Source organism: Scardinius erythrophthalmus (assembly GCF_964197995.2).
Source record: "Scardinius erythrophthalmus genome assembly, chromosome: 1".
Lineage (NCBI taxonomy): Eukaryota > Metazoa > Chordata > Actinopteri > Cypriniformes > Leuciscidae > Scardinius > Scardinius erythrophthalmus.
Window position 1 is genome coordinate 4,050,203 of NC_138221.1, and position 21,155 is coordinate 4,071,357.

Below are 21,155 nucleotides of genomic sequence, written 5' to 3' on the forward strand. Positions count from 1 at the left end.
TTTCACGTAAGGAACATAATGTTCAAATGTATTATATCCGGTCTTGATCAAAGCAGGCAAAAGGCATTCTGTTTTTTATCTTTTTATACAAATTCTAGATTGTATCGAAAATTTGACATTTCACTTTGTCTGTTTAATTTCTTAGTTTGATCATGTTTTTGGTGGGACCCTGTTACGACCAGCTCATGCCGCAACACAAAAGAGGGATCAGACAGAAACATTCAAATCAAAATAGGATTTATTGAATTAAACATATCACAAACAATAATAATGAACATAAGTCTAGGGATAAGGGAAAACAAAATCTTGACAACATGTGTAAGAAAACACAATGAGCCACTCATGAGGAGAGTTTCCCCATAGAGTGCCTGCCCCAAACAAGGCACAGCACTCTTATATACTCTAATTATCAATTAGGATGAGGAAAACCAATCAGGAACTCCCACGTCCAGGACCAATAGGATCAGGAGACTCAGAGACGTCACACCTCCCACTCCAAAAGGAGGTTCTCTAAAGAACCGACAAAAAAACAAACAAAAAAAACAAACAAAAATGGTACGAATGCAAAAACAATCATTTAAATGTGAATGTACAATAACTTTAATACTCATCTCCATAAATCTCACACCATTTAAATCCTGGAATCCTGGGCCCTAGGACGTCAGAGAGAAAAACGGAGAAAGAAGAAGAGAGAGAGAAGAGATACCAGACACTACTGGGACAGCTTACATACGCGAGAGAGCATCCGCAATTATGTTATCCTTGCCACGTACGTGTTTAATCTGTAAGTGGAAAGGTTGAAGAATAAGGCTCCACCTCATTATTCTCTGATTCTTACCGGGCATGCGATCTAAGAAAGTCAACGGATTATGGTCAGTGTATACCGTAATAGGACCACATACAGAGCTCAAATAGACCTCGAAATGTTGAACGGCTAAAATAAGGGCTAGTGCTTCTTTTTCCACCGTAGAGTACACTTGTTGGTGACGAATCTGACGATTGAACTTTTTCGAAAAATAACTGACTGGATGTTCAATTCCATTAGAATTCTCTTGTAAAAGAACAGCGCCAGCACCATAAGCGCTTGAATCAACTGCAAGTAGAAAATGCTTCTCAAAATTAGGAGTAGCCAACACCGGAGCATTTGCCAATAAAGATTTGGCATTCTCAAAGGAACACTGACATTGCTCTGACCATTGAAATGGTCTTTTAGGGCTTAACAGATCAGTCAGAGAGGCAACTACACTTGCAAAATTATGACAAAACCCCCTGTAGTAACCCACCATCCCAAGAAATCGTCGTAACTCACGACGGGTAGCTGGTTTGGGAAAACTACAGATTGCATTCACTTTAGTGTGAATCGGCTTCACACAACCCCTGCCAACTACCTTTCCTAAGTATGTCACAGTGGCCTTTCCAAATTCGCACTTGGCAAGGTTGACAGTTAAGTTGGCTTTGGCCAGACGTACAAAGAGCTCTCTAATTTGATCAAGATGTTCAGACCAAGACGAACTATACAGAACAACATCGTCCAGGTAGGCCTCACTACCAGTCATCCCAGACAGGGAACAGGAGTCACATAAGATTTTAGTAAATTAACATGGCACACCTGTATTTTCTTTCGACGATCAGGAGTATTTAATAAATAGTTATTATTCGGAAAACACTTCGCAATCGTATAAGGTCCCGCAAACCTAGCCTGGAAAGGAGTAGTCGACACAGGTAACAACGCCTGCACTTGATCGCCCGCTTGAAAATGTCTGGACTTGACTTTGCGATCAAACAGCCAAATCTCAGGGAAAGATGCAGAGGTTAACTTCCGTAGAGCAATAGCTCTAGCTTCGTAGAGTCGATAACGGAAACTACTTACATAGTCCAAAACATTCTCAGGAGGGTCAAAATTCATCCACTCATCCGCCAAGACAGCAAAAGGGCCCCTAACAGTGTGTCCAAACACCAACTCATTAGGGCTAAAACCCATACTTTCCTGTACAACCTCACGAATAGCGAGCAACATCCAAGGAAGTCCTTCCTCCTAGTCACAGTCAAGTTCGACACAATAGGACCTCAAAAGTGACTTAAGAGTCTGATGGAATCTTTCCAGACATCCCTGACTTTGAGGGTGATAAGCACTTGATATATCATGTTTAACTTTAAGTTGACGCATGACCTTAGAAAAGTTTCGGGACATAAAATTTGAGCCCTGATCAGACTGAATGGTTTCTGGAATGCCAAAAACTTACATGAAACTTGTTAAAGCCTTTAAAATAGCTATGGAGGTTATTGATCTCAAAGGATAAGCTGCGGGGTAACGTGTAGTCTGACACATTACAGTGAGTAAATATGCATGTCCAGCCTTAGATCGTGGTAAGGGACCAACACAATCAATAGTCAAGTGTGCAAAAGGTGTAGTAACTGCAGCAATAGGCTGTAAAGGAGCTAATGGAACCTTTTGATTTGGCTTTCCTGTCATTTGACAAGTATGACAAGATCGTATATAGTTAAATCACATCTCGCTTACACCTAGGCCAATCAAATTTCCTCAAAACTCTATCATAGGTCTTTCGTACCCCCATGTGACCAGCCATGCCCTGATGTGATAGTTGTAGGAGGTCTTGACGGAAATTAAGTGGAACCACGATTTGGATCCTAGGGTCGAGGGAAAATTCAAAGCTCATAGGTTGTTGTCTATAAAGCAATCCATCCTGAAGAAAATAGAAGGAAGATGAAGTCTTATCTCCTCCTTCACGAGCTAAAGAGAACAATTCTTGAAGAGTATCATCCGCCTGCTGTGCTTTGATAAGATCATCTCGAGTCACACTATAGAGCGGAGATAAAGAACAAGATGTGTTAACAGGGTCATCACAAATCAATGGACATTCTGACAGAGAAACAGACTTGTAGTCATCAACAGCATGTGAATCATGCACAGGGATAACATCTTCCACATCTGTATACACAGTACTTGGTTCTGGCTGAGAGGAATTTTCAGGAACAATAAAAGTATCACAAAGAATGTTTTCAGTCTCATCTGGCATACTTTTCTTAGCCATCGCTCGAGTTATTGCACATGCAGGGTATAAATTCGGACAGTCACAAGATCCATCTAGTTTCCCAACAGCAGAAGCTACTATAGGTGGAACACCAGCGTCCGACTTTTCCCAAACATTTCCCCCGGCTAAATCATTGCCAAGTATGAAAGTGACACCTGAGACAGGAAGCATAGCACGAACTCCAACTACCACGAGTTTAGACTCAAGATGAATGCGGTGTAGAGGAACTTCCATGAACCCCATCTCAAGTCCTCTAACCAGTACATGTGTTCCCGTATCAGTATGTTCAGACAAAGGCAAAAGTCCTTCCAATAAAAAGGATTGCCCCGCCCCAGTATCTCGTAAGATGCGTACAGGGACAGTCTCATCCGAATTAGGCAAAGCCACGGTCCCTTCAGTGAGGAATGGTGCAAAATCAATACTATTTTTAACACTCTCCATCTCAGTAATATCTACCCGTTCAATCTGTTCATTAAATCGAGCAGGAGTATGATTCACATTCGATGTAGAAATTAAACCCACAGGTTTAACACCTTTCTCTTTCTTTTTGAGAGCAATACAGTCTGAAATTTTATGTCCTGGCTTCTTACAGTAAAAACAAATCATCTCAGCTTTCATACGTGAAGTATTATCAGAAAAACTTGACACAGTATTCTGGCATGAAAACATCTTTTTAGGTCTAACAGTAACGCTCAACTTAGACCTGCTCGAATCATTGAAGTGATTAACAGAAATTTGATGAGTAAGAACAAATTCATCTGCCATAAGAGCAGCATCGGACATTTTACTCACTTTATGCTCATTGAGATACATAGCAACAGCATTTGGAACACAGTTTTTGAATTCCTCTAAAAGAATCAATTCTCTAAGCTGTTCCTTGGTGGTCACTTTTACTGAGGTACACCAGCGGTCAAACAAATTTTCTTTCTCTCTAGCAAACTCAAGATATGAACAGTTTTCAGCCCTAAAATGACTTCTAAATTTCTGGCGGTATGCTTCAGGTGCCAGTTCATAAGCATGCAAAATAGCAGTCTTAACGATTTCATAATCACCGCTTTGTTCCATAGTCAGCGCTGAATAAACTTCCTGAGCTCTTCCGACTAAAACACATTGCAACAGTAAGGTCCAAAATTCTTTTGGCCATTTCAAAGACTCAGCAACGCACTCAAAATGTTGGAAATACTTCTCTACTTCTTTCTCTAAAAACAGTGGCACAAGTCTAATGTTTTTGTAAACATCAAAAACAGGTGCAGTAAACAAGGTTTCAACAGACGATACGCGACATGGAGTTTCAGCTGTTTGGGCGTGCAATTCTAACTCCAATTTCCTCAACTGAAAATCTCTTTCCTCCCTTTCAGACTGCAACTCCAGTTTACGTAGCTCAAGTTTCTGTTGTAACTCTAATTTTCTCATTTCTAAATCACGTTCTTTCAGTGCACAAGCATCACGATCAGCACGTAATTTTTCCGCATCAACACTTAACTGTTTCTCTTGCAAAGACATCTCACCAAACTTCACATTTCGATCGGCAGCATAAAGAGTAGAGGTTAAAGACTCTTCAGGATCAATATCTTGAGCTCTTACCTCTAAAACACCCCGCTCAAAAAGTGCATTTTTCACAACTTTCACCAGCGTTTCTTTAAGCTTCTTATGATTACTCGTTACCTCCACATCAAAGCGCTCGGCAATCTGCAACAACTCTTCCTTCGTGCATCTCTCCAATAAGATTTCCGAAGGAAATGAGAAGAAATCCTCGATCACCGATGACATTTCTGTTAAAGAGAGGCAGCAGAGAAACACAACAGCAATACAACAACAAACGTGAGACGCCGCACTAAACTAGAGCATTAGAAATACAAATCCCATAAGCCACTTCACCCGGAATTGTCACACGCTCTAGCTGCAACCCGCACCTTGGTTATGAGATAAACAAATGACTTACCAAAAGTCATCCCTCAAATTATCTTCATATTCAGCAGGCTTCAAATACACAGATACAGAAAAACAACAAAGTGTCACCTTCAACGAAAATGAGAGACTCCAGTTCCTAACTATAAGCAAAACTAACTAAACCTAATCTAATCTTCAAAGGTGTACCGGACTCGGGGTGGTATTTAAACGCTAAACTCAAGGACAATTGTCATTCCAAACCAAAAGCCTGAAGCGTACCCCCAACAGAGATTTAAAACCTCCGCCCAGAATAACCTTCAAAAATAAGAAAGGCAAAACAACAACAAAAAAATAACAAACAGTGTCTCGATGGAAGGATTTTAAACCCAGCTGAGAACACTCTAATTACCTGAAGTCTACTCATTCCAAAAGGTGAACACACTAAAGACATTATTCACTTACACATGCAGCAATCTCGGACGAGCGCCCAATTTTATGTTACGACCAGCTCATGCCGCAACACAAAAGAGGGATCAGACAGAAACTTTCAAATCAAAATAGGATTTATTGAATTAAACATATCACAAACAATAATAATGAACATAAGTCTAGGGATAAGGGAAAACAAAATCTTGACAACATGTGTAAGAAAACACAATGAGCCACTCATGAGGAGAGTTTCCCCATAGAGTGCCTGCCCCAAACAAGGCACAGCACTCTTATATACTCTAACTAATTATCAATTAGGATGAGGAAAACCAATCAGGAACTCCCACGTCCAGGACCAATAGGATCAGGAGACTCAGGGACGTCACAGACCCAATCACCAGATGAGACCAGAATATATATATATATATATATATATATATATATATATATATATATATATATATATATATATATATATATATATATATATATAAAATTATTTTATATATATATCTATTCAAAATATACTGGAACTGTTCACTTTTTCCCAAACTAGTCCCAGACTAAAATGCATGTTTAACTGAAAGCAAATCACACTTGCGTATCTTAAAATATCAGTGCCATTGTTTCTTTTAAGATTCACAACAGTAATGTTTTTTCTAAGGCATATTTATAAAAGTCCTAATTGCACTAAGGCCTAATCCTGGCATAATCTAAACCCTATCTGTGAAACCGGGCTTCAAAGTTTTACATATTAGTCCAGTGGTTCAGTTCAACACTTTGTTCTCGGCTTTAGATAGGCATAGACAGTGGCATTTAAAAAATAAATTACACCTGCTCCCTAGTTCAGATATGCTACTGTCTACTGCTGCAACATGGCTAAGTGGTTCAACACGGAGTTCATCTTCTCTCTTTCTCTCATGTGTATAAAATAACTAACTTTTTCCCCCTTCTTTTTAAGCTCAATTGCAATAAAGATGGATCCGGGATCTTGGAAGCTTGTTTAAAATAAGGTATTGATTTCATGTTACAACAATTTTGATTTCTTTGCTATCTTTAGTGTATAAATAAAATGTTAGGTTTTCCATTTAGATAGTTTTTTTTTTTTTCAGGATGTTCCAGCTCAGTTGGGATCTGTGGACTGCAGTGTATTCATGCTAATGGTAAGTTATTACGGTGGTTTTGTTTCCCCATAACAACATTTATTTTACGGATAACCCAACATCCATAATAATTGTCATCAAAAGACATCAGGCTGATCCCCAATGAATTTTGTTTTTCAGGTGTGTGTGTGTTAAGGTTAGTGATGTCACTAGCCCAGGAGGAAGCTTGTGTAGTCCCCACCAGTTGTTTGTTGTAGTCCTTAAAGTGATTTCTGTAAAAAAATAAATACAAAAAAGTCTCCCTTTGCTTTGAACTTTGATCGTCGTAACTTATTCATATTGCAGATATTGTTATGCTCTGACAGCAACATTACTCTAAAGTTTCTTTCTTTTTCTAACATCTGTCTTTCTTTATTTTCTTTCTTTTTCTAACGTCTGTCTGTCTGTCTTTCTTTTATTCCTTTCTAACTTATCTTTTTCTAACATCTGTCTTTCTTACTAATCTTAAGGTTACAGGGGTTAAACGTGATCTGATTCACAGAATTGTACTTTTATGTGTATTTCTTTAAAGTGAACATCATCTGTACTACTTTTGGAGGAACTGCGATTCCATTGTGTTTTTGTGTGTGTGTGTGTGTGTGTGTGTGTGTGTGTGTGTGTGTGTGTGTGTGTGTGTGTGTGTGTGTGTGTGTGTGTTGAATGTTCTGTGCAGGTCTTGTGATATGCAGCAGCTGACCCCAAGACTCCTTTCTACAACCTCCAAGGTCATCACCGGACCATCTTGGACTCGGATGACAATGTCGACTTACCCTCCTATCTCTCCATAAGTGTAGAATTGTTTTAACTTTGTTCTTTTGCCAATGAGAAGTAGCCAACCTGTATGTACTGATGTCAATCATGCCCTTGGAAATGGTATAACTGGTGTGAGATTTTGTGTACAGTAGAGTCTCTGGCCTGCGACCCCGTGAGACTTTGACGCCTGGCTCTACCGATGAAACTATTCTTCAGTAAATTTTTACTTATTTGATTGAACCTCACGACTCCTGGTCTTCTTTCATCATATCTGATCCTGGGTCTTTAAGCTGTTATTCCCTAACACTAGAAACATTGTAAATCATGTTAAACCGTGCTAGAACATTGTAAAACGTTTTCAAACTTTCTTGCTAAGCTTTTTCAAGCCAACTTAGTTTTTCTATGAACTTTAACATCTAGTTCAGAATTGTTGTTCATTCCGATTTCAGAACAACAAATATCAAGTCTGTTTTCAAAGTTACAGCTGTTTTATAAAACAAAGACAAGAATGTATTGAAATACCACAAATGTAAAAACTGAACTTAAATGATAGCAAAATATGACTTTAAAAAAAAGGTCATTGAGAAAATGTTTTTTTTTTCTTTTAGACATGACTTTCATGATTTGTTTAATGAATGTTTATGTACGTTTAATACATATACAATATTATTATATAGGCATTCATTTATTTCATTATTTGACAAACATGTACACAAATTGTATTTACGTACAAATTCATAATTTCAAGTGTAGCTTAATGTTTGTTTTTTGTACTGTCTCTATGATCTTCGTTACTCAATTTATATTTGATAAACATTTTTAAATCAATTACAAAATAATTACAAATTTAAGTGTTTTAAATAAGTACTGAAATTATATATATACATTGATATAATAATTTATTTGCCTTGCTAAAAGCGGCATCCACCTCCGACTTCCGGTTAATAGCGGCAGCTGACGTCATTAATTTCCCCCCAAAATGTATGTCAGTAAATGTTCTCTCTAATAGAGTTTATATATATATATATATATATATATATATATATATATATATATATATTTTAACAATCATAATTGTCAAATTTTCCAGATGGCATTCAAAACTTGAGGGCCGCAAGAGGACAACTCATTGAGCTTTACTGTTTTTATTTACCTCTGTTTGCAGAGGTGTCGCAGAAGTGATCAAAACAAATATACATTAATATAACAAATATTATATAAAACTAACATTTAACATCTCATTCACCATCACCACATTATTAACTATAATCAACTAAATCAAATACCTTGACATTCAATTATAAATGTTGAAAGCACACCTTTCAAGCTCAAATAATTGTTCAACACAAATCATTCAAATCTTAGCATCAATTCCATCAAATAAGCTGAAACACAATAATTACATTTTACAACTTCAAAGTTGATATTTTACATCAACATCATTTAAATAGTTAATGTTCACACCAGTTGCGTCTTCAAGCTTGAATTTGATCTGAATGTGTGAAAGTCTTTGTTAGTCAATGATGAGATCTTCTCCAAACTCTTCTTCTTCTGTTGATATTTGCGGCAGCAGTGTTGCCAACTAATTTACAGGAGAAGTTGCTAAAGCAAGATCAATTTGTTGCTAAAAGTTGCTAAATGACGTAGTGACGTCATTGCGCTATGACGTCATTACGTAATCGCAACGCAACACTACGCCATTATGTCACACGTTTATTATTTGAAATGCTAATTTAGATTTGTTTGTAAAAAATAAAAATAATAATAAAAAAATATATATAAATAGGCATATATATATATATATATAAATATATATATATATATATATATATATATATATATATATAATTATATATAATGTATACATAGGCCTACATGCATACAGTATTTGTAAAAGTAGGGTAATACAAACAACACTTTTTCATGATCAGATTTTTTCATTTTTAAATACAACATTGATATTGTACAGTTAAACACTTTACAACTACATTTAATGTAGGCTATTTTCTTATCAACCAGTGAAACATGAAATGTGTTTAAACTATTTTGCCAAAAATGCAAAATGCATGCTACTGCTGCTGCTGCCGCCCGCAGCCTCTCTGCCTGGCTATATAGACCAGCCCCGCCCCTGCGCTCGTTGTCTTTTGTTTTCCGGTTTTCACAGCGATTTCCACAGGAATTATGAATGAACCGCTCTGTCTATTTAGCTAGCTTGTACGTGTGTTGTTTGGATTAGAATCACTTTCCAAAAGTTGCTAAAAGTTGCCAAATAAATAAAAAAAATTGCTAAATTTGTTGCTAGGTGCTTTTTAAATAAAAAGTTGCTAGGGTAGTCTGAAAAGTTGCTAAATCTAGCAACAAAATTGCTAAGTTGGTAACACTGTGCGGCAGACTAGACACGACAATGGCGTATTGCTGCCCTCCTCAGTTCATTTGAAGTATTACAGTTTTTCTCACTTGTTTACACACAAATACTGGTACTTGAGACACGTTGAACACAACTATGGTTTGTGTGTGCCATTTGAAAACAAAATACCATTTTGAGAAGAAATAACATTGTTTTGAATGTAAAGTTTCATTTTGCAGGAGAATTGAGGGGTTTTGCTCATTGTGTGTGTGTGTGTGTGTGTGTGTGTGTGTGTGTGTGTGTGTGTGTGTGTGTGTGTGTGTGTGTGTGTGTGTGTGTGTGTGTGTGTGTGTTGAAAAGTAGAAAGCTAGCTAGGTAATGCTAGTCAGTACCATATACAGAACTCGATAGGTCCTCAAGATGGCGGCAGTCAACTGGAAAAAGAGCGGCTGACGTAAGAGGTCACGTGACTGATATTCATGCATAGGCAACGTCAAGTCAAGTCAAGTCAACTTTATTTATATAGCGCTTTTCACAATACAGATTGTATCAAAGCAGCTTCACAGGATTAAATAAAATAGTACATCAGTGTTTGTTTCTAGTTTAAAACATCCATGTTTGATAATGCTGATCAATAGTATTGTTGATTGATTGATTAATTAAATTAAGTATCCCCAACTGAGCAAGCCAAAGGCAACAGTGGCAAGGAACCGAAAAACTCCATCAGGTGACCTAATGGAGAAAAAAAAAAACCTTGGGAGAACCCAGGCTCAGTCGGGGGCCAGTTCTCCTCTGGCGTTTATGAAGTAAAGACCGGATTTTACTGTAGGATTAAAAATATTATATGAATGCCTGGCTGAAGAGATGCGTCTTTAATCTAGTTTTAAACTGGGAGAGCGAGTCTGAGCAACGAACAGTATCCGGAAGACTATTCCAGAGTTTTGGTGCTAAATGTGAAAATGCTCTCCCTCCTTTAGTTGATCTAGATATCCTAGGTATGACCAAAAGCCTCGAATTTAGTGACCTTAAAGAGCGTGATGGATTATAGGGCGATAGAAGATCCGTTAAATAGACTGGAGCTAAGCCGTTTAGGGCTTTATAAGTCAGTAGCAATACCTTGTAATTAATACGGAACTTTATAGGTAACCAATGCAGTGATGATAAAATTGGTGTTATATGGTCAAATTTTCTTGATCTAGTAAGAACTCTAGCGGCGGCATTTTGGACTAACTGTAGCTTGTTTATTGAGGATGCAGGACAACCAGCCAATAAAGCATTACAGTAATCTAATCTCGAGGTCATGAACGCATGAACTAACTTTTCTGCATCAGAAACAGAGAGCATATTACGTAGCTTAGCAATGTTTCTGAGGTGGAAAAAGGCTGTTTTTGTAACATATGAAATATGATTTTCAAAAGACAGGTTACAATCTAATATAACACCCAGGTCTTTTACAGTAGAGGATAAAGTAACGGGACATCCTACTATGTTAAAGTTGTATTGTAAGAGGTTTTGTGGGCGGTTTTTTGAACCGATAAGTAGTACCTCTGTCTTGTCTGGATTTAATAAAAGAAAATTGCGCGTCATCCAATCTTTTATATCTTTAACACACTCTGTCAATTTGGATAATTTAGCGTTTTCATCCGGCCGTGATGAAATATATATTTGAGTGTCATCAGCATAACAATGGAAACTAATTCCATGTTTCCTTATAATATTTCCAAGTGGCAGCATATATATTGAGAATAATAGAGGGCCTAACACAGATCCCTGCGGCACTCCATAGTTTACTGGAGTTATGATCGATTTTTCTCCATTTAAATAGACAAAATGGTATCGGTCAGATAGGTATGATCTGAACCAGCTTAGTGCTTGTCCTTGAACACCGGTATAATTTTGTAGTCGATCTAAGAGTATTGTATGATCTATAGTATCGAACGCAGCACTAAGATCAAGTAAAACTAATATTGAGATACAGCCTTGGTCAGAAGCTAAGAGTAAATCATTTGTGATTTTAACGAGCGCAGTTTCAGTGCTATGATGCGGCCTGAACCCAGACTGAAACTTTTCATAGATGTCATTTTCTTGTAAGAAAGAGCCTAGTTGGGCGGACACAACTTTTTCTAGTATTTTGGACATAAAAGGAAGATTTGAAATGGGTCTATAATTTGCTAGATTATTTGGGTCTAATTGTGGTTTCTTAATGAGAGGTTTTATAACTGCCAGTTTAAATGTTTTTGGAACATGACCTAAAGTTAAAGATGAGTTAATAATATTGAGGAGAGGCTCTTCCACTACAGGTAACACTTCTTTCAGTAGTTTAGTTGGTATGGGATCTAATAAACATGTTGTTGTTTTAGAGGAAGTGATAAGTTTATTTAACTCTGTTTGTTCTATAGTTGTAAAGCACTGTAATTGTTCTTGCGGGGTGATAATCGAGGCTGAATTATAAGGCGCGATTGAGGATTGAACGTTTACAATTGTGGTTCTGATGTTTTCTATTTTCTCAGTGAAAAATTTCATGAAATCATTACTACTAAACTGTAACGGAATATTTTGTTCAGGTGACGCTTTTTTATTTGTTAGTCTAGCCACGGTGTTAAATAAAAACCTAGGATTGTTTTGGTTATTTTCTATTAGTTTGCGGAGGTGCTCAGCCCTGGCCGCTTTTAGGGCCTTTTTATAACGTGACGTACTGTCTTTCCAAGCGATTCTAAAAACCTCTAAATTAGTTTGTTTCCATTTACGCTCTAAATTACGAGTTTCTCTCTTTAGAACACGCGTAGTATTGTTGTACCATGGTACTTTAATTTTCTCTCTGACCTTTTTTAGTCTCATAGGTGCAACAATATTCAATTTTCCAGAGAGAATGGTGCTCATAGTGCTGGTTAGTTCCTCTAGTTCATCTGTTTGTTTAGGTTCAGACAGCAGCTGAGACAGATCCGATAAGCAATTTGAAAAATTATCTATGGTGGATGGAAGGATTGTTCTGCCTAATCGATAACGCGGCGCAGCATGATATATTACAGGGGTACGTAATATGCAAGTTACCATGTAATGGTCAGTGACATCATCACTTTGTGGAATGATATCTATATCGGTTGGATCGGTTCCAAGTGATATAATTAAATCGAGTGTATGATTAAAACGATGAGTTGGTCCGGTAACGTTTTGCTTAGCCCCAAAGGAGTTTAATAAATCGATAAACGCAGCCCCTAACGCATCATTTTGATTATCTACGTGTATGTTAAAATCTCCAACAATTAATGCATTATCGACATTGACCAATAGGTCTGAGAGAAAATCTGCAAATTCTTTTAGGAAATCAGCGTAAGGCCCTGGCGGTCTATATACGGTAGCCAAGGCTAAAGATAATAGGGATGTTTTTCTAGCGTCTAAGAGCGTAACATTTAGTACAAGTACTTCAAATGAAATAAACTTATAACCCGTTTTCTGAGTAACACTAAGAAAATCTCTATAGATTGTTGCAATACCGCCGCCACGACCAATCAGACGGGGTCGCGTCTGAACGCGCTGTTGTCTTTGGAGCTCCATCGATTTGATTTATAATTCTTGATTTTACTCTTTAAACTTACTTACAACAAACATTTTCTACTTGTCCTCACTGAGAAGCACTACTGCTCAAACCTCATAGTTACAACACGGACTGTTGAGCAGACGCGTCTCAAGCCTGTTAGTGATCCAACGCTGGATACTCTTATAGGTTACGTCCGTGGATCACGGCTGAACGCGTCTTCTCAACACACACTTACAAACATTTATTTATTTATTTTTTCGCCTATCGTGCGTCTACTCTACACCCGTACCGCTAAAAGACGGATTATATCTAAGACGTTAGTCAGAAATTAGTATTAATATTGATAGCATCACTGGTAGCGTCGTTGCTAACTTACTGTCCACCTGTTAAAATGGCGAATATATCAGATGTAAGTAGTCTACCTTTTGGTGCAGGTGAGGACACATTTGAGCTGCACGCGGTGCAGTCTGAGCTGGAAGCTGTTGAGAAACAGGTCCACGACCTTTTAGCGAGACAAGCCGAGCTAATAGACCGGCGATTAGCTCTTGAATCATCTCACGCCGCCGCCGATGCTCACAAATCAGAGATTAATGTTACTAACCCGCTGACCTCGTCTACTCCGTGCGATATTTCCGCAGCGGAAGACACGAGTCAGGTCTAGACCAAGACCCTCTCCGACCCTCCCGGTTTTCAAGTTATCTACACAAAACCGCTTCTTCCCTCTTCGCGAAACAGAACGCGATGCTGTGATCATCGGTGATTCCATCGTTCGACACGTACACGCTACATTAGGTAAAAATAAGGTGCACAGTCACTGCTTTCCTGGTTTTAGTGTTTCTGAAATCGCTGCTCGCGTCCCCGAGATTCTGAACGAGTGCGTCGGAACCGTGGTCCTGCACGCGGGAGGGGCAGACATCAGACTGCGCCAGACGGAGGTTCTGAAGAAAGACTTCAGGAATCTGATCGATACGGTACGCAGCACATCGCCTGATATAACGATTATTGTGTCAGGACCGCTTCCCACGTACCGACTAGGCAATGAAAAGTTTAGCAGATTATTCGCGCTAAATGAATGGTTAATATCATGGTGCAATGAGCAGAAACTGCTCTTTGTAAATAATTGGAATCTGTTTTGGGAGCGTCCTAGGCTTTACCGTGCTGATGGCTTACACCCAAACAGATTCGGATCGGATCTTCTGTCAGATAACATCTCTAAAATGTTAAATACCTTTTGACTAGTAACCAAAAGTCCAAATCATAGTCTCTGCTGCACCAAATTAACTGATATAAATACTAGTGTAGAACATTGCATAGAAATTGTGTCTATTCCTCGTTTAGTGAGATCAAATAATAAATCTACTGCAGGATCTAGGAAAAATCTAATTGTTATTAAAACAGAAAATGTTGCTATTAGTAAACAAAAACAATTTCTAAAGCTAGGTCTTTTAAACATTAGATCACTCACACCTAAGGCAGTTATTGTAAATGAAATAGTCACAGATAATTGCTTCGATGTACTTTGCCTTACTGAAACCTGGCTTAAACCAAATGATTATTTTGGTCTAAATGAGTCTACTCCATCAGGATACTCCTACAAACATGAGCCCCGTCTGATTGGTCGTGGCGGCGGTATTGCAACAATCTATAGAGATTTTCTTAGTGTTACTCAGAAAACGGGTTATAAGTTTATTTCATTTGAAGTACTTCAAATCCTTCCTTTTCCATTCAAATTCGGTAAGGTTCTGCAAAAATGTATGGACATGTGGATTCACATTTTGAACCTTTCTTTTAACTGTAGACCCAGTTTTGCGGCTAGTTCCAAATTTTGCAGCACACTTTGTCCCCTCAGGATTTATTCTCACAAAGAACCTAATCATCAAATCAGACAACATACATTTTAGAATTTTATCAGTTAGTAAAAAAATAAAAATCAAACTGTATTATAAGAACCAAGTACAACAACAAATACATATTGGAAAAAAAGTTTAAAAACAGTAGTTGTTCCCATGTGTATTTGGACTAGCCATTCCTTTAATAAGACCATGATTGGACATAATGATTTTAACACTTACCGTTGAATTATCTCAAGTGTGGCACTGGCTGACTCCTGGTACTCAATATTAAAAACATAAAAGCAACCAAAAAGTGCAGAGAGTGCTGCAGCAAAATCCAGCTCCTCTTCAATGCAATGTGTAACTTTCCCCTCAATGCTGACCATCCACTTAGATGAAGTTAGAAGTTTTTCACCTGAAATATGAAAAGTCACCATAAAAACTGCAAAGAAACATATAGGTTGTTTACTATATATTTTATGCTTACCAAGCATGATGAGCCTTGGTGTGGCTGGTAGGGTTTGCTCAGTCTCTATTGACATCTTAGTGGAAGTTTCCTTGAAAACAACATAAATAAACGATTACTTAGCAAAAACTTAGCAATGTTTCCATTTAAAAGGTTATTTTAATAGTTTTATTTAATTATTTAAATAAAAATGAGTGCATTAAAGGGATAGTCGTACACAAAATGTAAAAAATATATATTTTTTAATTTACTCTCCATGTTGTTAGAAACCTATTTGTGCCACATACGAATGTAAGTGTAATCTATGTACCTGGTCTGTTTTATTTATTTGTTTAATCTTATTAGAAATTTAGTTATTTTGGATAGGCTACATTAAAAAAGTTTTGTCTTAACGGAAAGCAATTTGCACTGACATATTTTAAGATATGTCAGTGCAATTGTTGTGTCTCAAGATACACACCAGTGTTTTCTAAGCATGTTTATCAAATATTCTTAAATGTCCTAGTATTAATTTTAAGCCATATCTGTGAAACCAGGACTCCATTTATTGTTTTAATGGGTTACTTTATTAGTGATGTAATGTCATAATTACTTACATCTACTAAAATGAAGAGAGAGTTTTCTTTTTCTTTTAAGTATTTCATTGTCAGTAGGATGGCTGATATGGCAGTCTTGTTATTAGTTGCTGGTGTGGCTTCAATTTCTTTTAGGAGAGCCTGGACCTCTGCATTCCATTTTAATGTCTGTTTTTGAAAGTAGTTGACAATCCTATTGCTTTTGCCAATCAGGCATTCACTGAGGCGACTGCTTATGTCAATCCCTGTTAGAGTTTCAAAATGATTGCATAAGCCTCTTTTAGTGAATAAATATGGCCACTCAACTTCTATGTCACTAATGGCTGGAGGGGGACATGAATTAATCAATTGTCGCTGATTTATGTAAGTCTCTTGCATTAGGTTGTCCACATCAGACAATTCAGTAGAATGTGGGCCTCCATACTGAAACTTTTCTAATAGAAAATTTCTCTTCATTTCAAGAGATTCTGTGGTCTCTCCATCAGGCATGGAGGTAGGTTGCCAATTAATGCATCCATAACTATCAACTTTACATCTAACTTTTTTGACTGTGCAGCTGTTCAGTTCTTGTTCTGCTGTGTTTTTTTTGGGTTGACGTATTCTGTGTGCTACATTGTCTCTATTAACATGTTCTACTCTGTTTTTCAGCTGTCTTTGAAGTGAACTATAGCCTTTTCCCAGTTGTTCCCCTTCCTCTGAAAAGTCTCTGAATGTTAAAGAATGTTTAGAAAAATTTGTTTAGCTACTTCCCCACAGTCAGCTAAGTTTGGGTTTGGGCACAGTTCTTTCATGGCTGCCACAACATTTCTTACAAACTCTCTCCTCGGTCCAAGTGGAGCCTTCTCCTTATTGGATGCTGCTTGTAGAAGGGCTGTAGGCATGCGTTCCCAAGGAATCTGGAATATACTGAGCCAATCAGAACTTGAAGGAGTGTAAGAAGTGGAAGGTTGTTCAGATAGTGAGTCGTGTGGTGGTACTGGTGTGAATGTGATCTCAATTGGCGTTTCGTCCACTTGGCCTCTAGACGCTTTGAAAAATACAGAGAAACAAAGTGAAAAGTTGTATACGGCGTGGTTTCACAGACAGGGCTTAGCCAGATTTTATAAACATGCCTTAGAAAAAAATAAGACAAAAAAAAATGGCACTGACATATTTTAAGATACTGTATTTCAGTGCAAGTTGATTTCAGTTAAAATAGCTCAAACATGCCTGTTAGTCTGGGACTAGCTTAAGCCTTGTCTGTGAAACCATTTTTTTTGAACATTTTTACAAAATTCTGTAGGACTTTTATAATAAATTTTAACTATACATGGAACAGCTGTATGTAAATTATTTCTCTCTTATGAGTGTTCTACAAAAAAACAGCATAACATGTAATGGATCATAATGGTGAAAATAATGAGCAAAAACATGGTTTAGCAGCACATTTTGTCTTACCTCTTTGTTTGAAGTCCATTAGTAGTTTTCGGCACTGTATAGGGAATAAGAAGTCCTGAAGATCTGTTACCTCTACTAGCGCAAGATCCTGTGTCTTCTGAACACCCACCACAAAACAAAGATGATTGACCACATCTTGAAGTTTGTTGACATCTAATTCTGGGAGAACTCTTTTGATTTCTTGTTGTATCTGCTCTGTGTCTGAAGTTAAAAAGAACACACTGAGTGATGTAATGACACCACAGAAAGGCCTGCCACTTTATACACTGGAAGGGGATAGTAATCCAACAGACTGTCAGCATTAACACACACATACTTCGGATCGTATTTTTGCAGAGAGTGAACTCCAAGGTCAGACAAAAGCACCGATTCATACAATTCAACAACAAAGTGGACATCGGTTGGACTAATGAGTATCAGTGATATTTTTCCAAAGATATACCCACAGCTGTTGTTGTCTACAACAACAACAAGGCCATTGGTATATTTGGTTCCTTTATAAACAACTCCTGATACCTCTGAAGTACTTTGAGTGACACAGTTAGCTTCCCTTATTGCAGTTTGTATTTTTGTATTATATAACTGGGCATTGTGTACATGTGTTTCACTGACAGATTGAATTTTAGGAGGAAATAACTGGCCACAAGCTAGATAGGACTGCAGCATCTGGTGCCTTTCTGCCAAGGTTTTACAAAGATGCAAAAAATTGTGCAGTTTTCTTGCACAGTTCTTAAAATATGAATGTTTACTTTCAAACCTGAGGGTCCACAGGCGAATCAATGGTCCAAAATGTAGTATAAGGTCAGCATAGTGCAACAAGTAATGATGCTTTGCTTTCAGACTCTCGTAAGGAAACAAGGAGCTTCTTGCAGAGACATATTCTTGTGTTAAAAACTTGAGGTAGCCAATCTCATTATGACTAATTTTTGGAGCACAAATCAACTCAACCATTTCTTTCAGTTTAAGGCACAATTGCCAAACATCACTATCGATTGGGTTTTCAATTTTACTTCCTACATAAATTGGTAAGAGCCTCAAGAGACACCAATTCTGTGTAGCAGAACCACCAAGTCGTCGTCCATCTGCTTTAACAGCACATGGTGCATTGTGTGAGTCACTTCCTAAATGCCTGAATTGTGTAATGGCTCTATTCAGCTCATTGTAGGTGAAGTGCTTTTCTACAGTGACCAAATGTTTTATGTAAACTGCCAAGTCATTAGCCACAATACCTTCAAATAAATCATGTCCTAAGCATGGAGGCAGTCCACCACACACATGAAAAGAATTAAGGGAATTGAAAACTGAATTGAATTTGATGCCATCTACCATACATTGATCAGTAGTTGTGAGCTGATCAACACTATGCGCATAATTTCTGTTTGTTCTTTTTATGCCAAGATTTAAAGGTTGTTGGCGAAAAGTGTCTCTGTCAATTAGACAGTACCGACAGAAATACTTGTTGGTACTGAAATTTTCAGAAAAGCCACCTATACAATGAGACCCAAGATTATCCCCACAAATGACAATAAGCCCTGCTTTAAGAATAGTGCCATCTACAGACTGAAATCCAGAATCCTCTAAATATTTTAGATCAGCAATAAGGCTTGAAAAGACCTTCTGCTGACCAAACTGTTTAAAGTCCTCATCTCTGCACAGTAAAACAAGCTGCATTGGGTCAACTAATGAACGGTACTGTGGCAGAATCTCACCTAGGGTCATGTACACTGCCAGAATTTTATGTTTCTTTTTACCCGAGCCAAGTGGATTTACCACTTCAAATGCATCCTGGTACAACATAATTGATATTGATGATGGATGCTCATGAAAGATGGCATTTTCCTTGCTGCATGTGCCATCCTTTATATCCTCCATCACTTTGTCAACAGAATCAAGCATTTTTGACTGGCTGTACTGTTCCCTCATTGATGTTTGCCTAAACAGAGATGCAAGAGTTTCTTTAACTGGCACATACTGACAGAAGTGTTCTTTACCAGCTGTGTCAGTGCCCAGGTATATCTGTTTTGGCTCAACAAAGTTGAACTTTTGTTTGAAGAAATGTTTTCTGGTTTTGTCAGACTTTAACTGACCCTCATTGTACAAAGTTAAAAGATCTTGTGAAACTAGTTCATCAATAAGTTTGTCTATGTCACATGATGGTATATTTGATGATGACAGCAGCTTTTCTTTTAGTCTAACAAGCATGGCCTGCATTCCATCAACACGAACTGCTTGAAATTCCTCGATGATTGATTGAATTGTACTGGCAGGTAACAACATTTTGCCTTGCATCTTTAGGTAAAACAGTGCCAAGTTATGTAAAAAAGGCTCTTCATCAGTATTTATTTGACTTTGAAAAGATGATGTAGATGGTACCTCACACAGATCTATAGGAGGTAGTTGACCATCAAGAGACAGATCTGTTGGTGATGCTGTCTCACCCAGTTTGTGGAGACAAGACTGCTGCACTGGACCTGGCTGCTTATGCTTCCGCGATATATGAGTGGTGAATGATGTTCTCACTCTAAAATTTTTCCAACAGCCCTCAACTGGACAGCAAACTTTTCTACCATCTCTAATATGAATTCGCAAGTGGAAGCACAGCTCTGAAAAATTAATAGCCACAAATTCACACCCTAGGACCTGACAGTGGAGGTTCGCCTGTGGATGCCTATGTGTAACATTATCTTGTTTTTGTGACTGCCTGTGATTTCTGTGCATATGAGACCTAAACGAGGAGAATCTCTTAAATGTACAAGGGCACTTCTGCATTCCACAGGCATATTGAAAATTTGCTCTATGTTGGTGTCTTTTTATATGTGCATAAAAAACGCTTAGTTGGTGGAAAGGCACATTGCAGAGTTTGCATCTGTACATTGTGGCAAATGTTGACTAACCCATTAAATGAATAAATAAAACATTAATAAATAAACAAGTTGAGTTGGTCGATTATTCATCAATTAAATATTGTGCAACACCAAGGTATGTAACTGAAAGTTGTGAGGAGAGGCTAAAAAGTCAGCCAACAGCTTTCTGAAACCAAGGGAGTCCAAGAACAAATAATAACGATTTAATTTAGAAATCTCACTTATATTTGAACAGTTTAACGTTACTTACTAATTGTGGAAGGTTCCATTTTAGGGCTTAAAACTTGAGAACATAGCGACTGAAATGATTAACGATGCACGCTGAAAAGTAAACAACTATGACTTGACCGCCAGGTTGCCTTAAAGGGGCAACGCGTTTAGGATAAGGCAGTCATTTCGTGCATGTGTGTGTTAATGCGTAAATCCTTGGTTTCTGCCTGAGTCTGTCTACACTTCACGATATAATGTGACGTAATGCACTCGAGTAGTTTCGGAGGACAGTAATTTACTGATTAATGTTACAGTTGGTACCTGTAATGGGTACATAGGGTTATTTACTGTAATTTATTATATGAGCTGCATAAATTCTTAAAGATGCACCTCATATTACAGTAAAATACTGTTCCCAGATGATACAGCAAAAAACTGGCTATTTTACAGTTATTTACCCTAGAAAATACAGCAAGGGCTAACAGTGTATATGGCCATATATGGATAAATACACATATTTGTAATTCCATTGTTTGCTGGAGACATATATGCTAAAATATATGTACAAATGTGTAGAAACTTTTTATTACTTTTAATTTAAAAAAAAAGGTACTTGCAG

At 37.6% G+C, this 21,155-nt stretch overlaps 1 pseudogene across 1 annotated transcript; it reads right to left on the reverse strand.

Moving 5' to 3' along the window:
- Positions 1 to 413: 413 nt before the first annotated feature.
- LOC308694857 lies at positions 414 to 19,358 on the reverse strand (annotated as a pseudogene). The gene is made up of 6 exons: positions 19,172 to 19,358; positions 17,463 to 17,663; positions 16,047 to 17,052; positions 15,472 to 15,541; positions 15,225 to 15,399; positions 414 to 510 (listed from the first exon to the last, which is right to left on the reverse strand). The product of its transcript is annotated as an uncharacterized misc_RNA (transcript).
- Between the last annotated feature and the right edge of the window lie 1,797 nt (positions 19,359 to 21,155).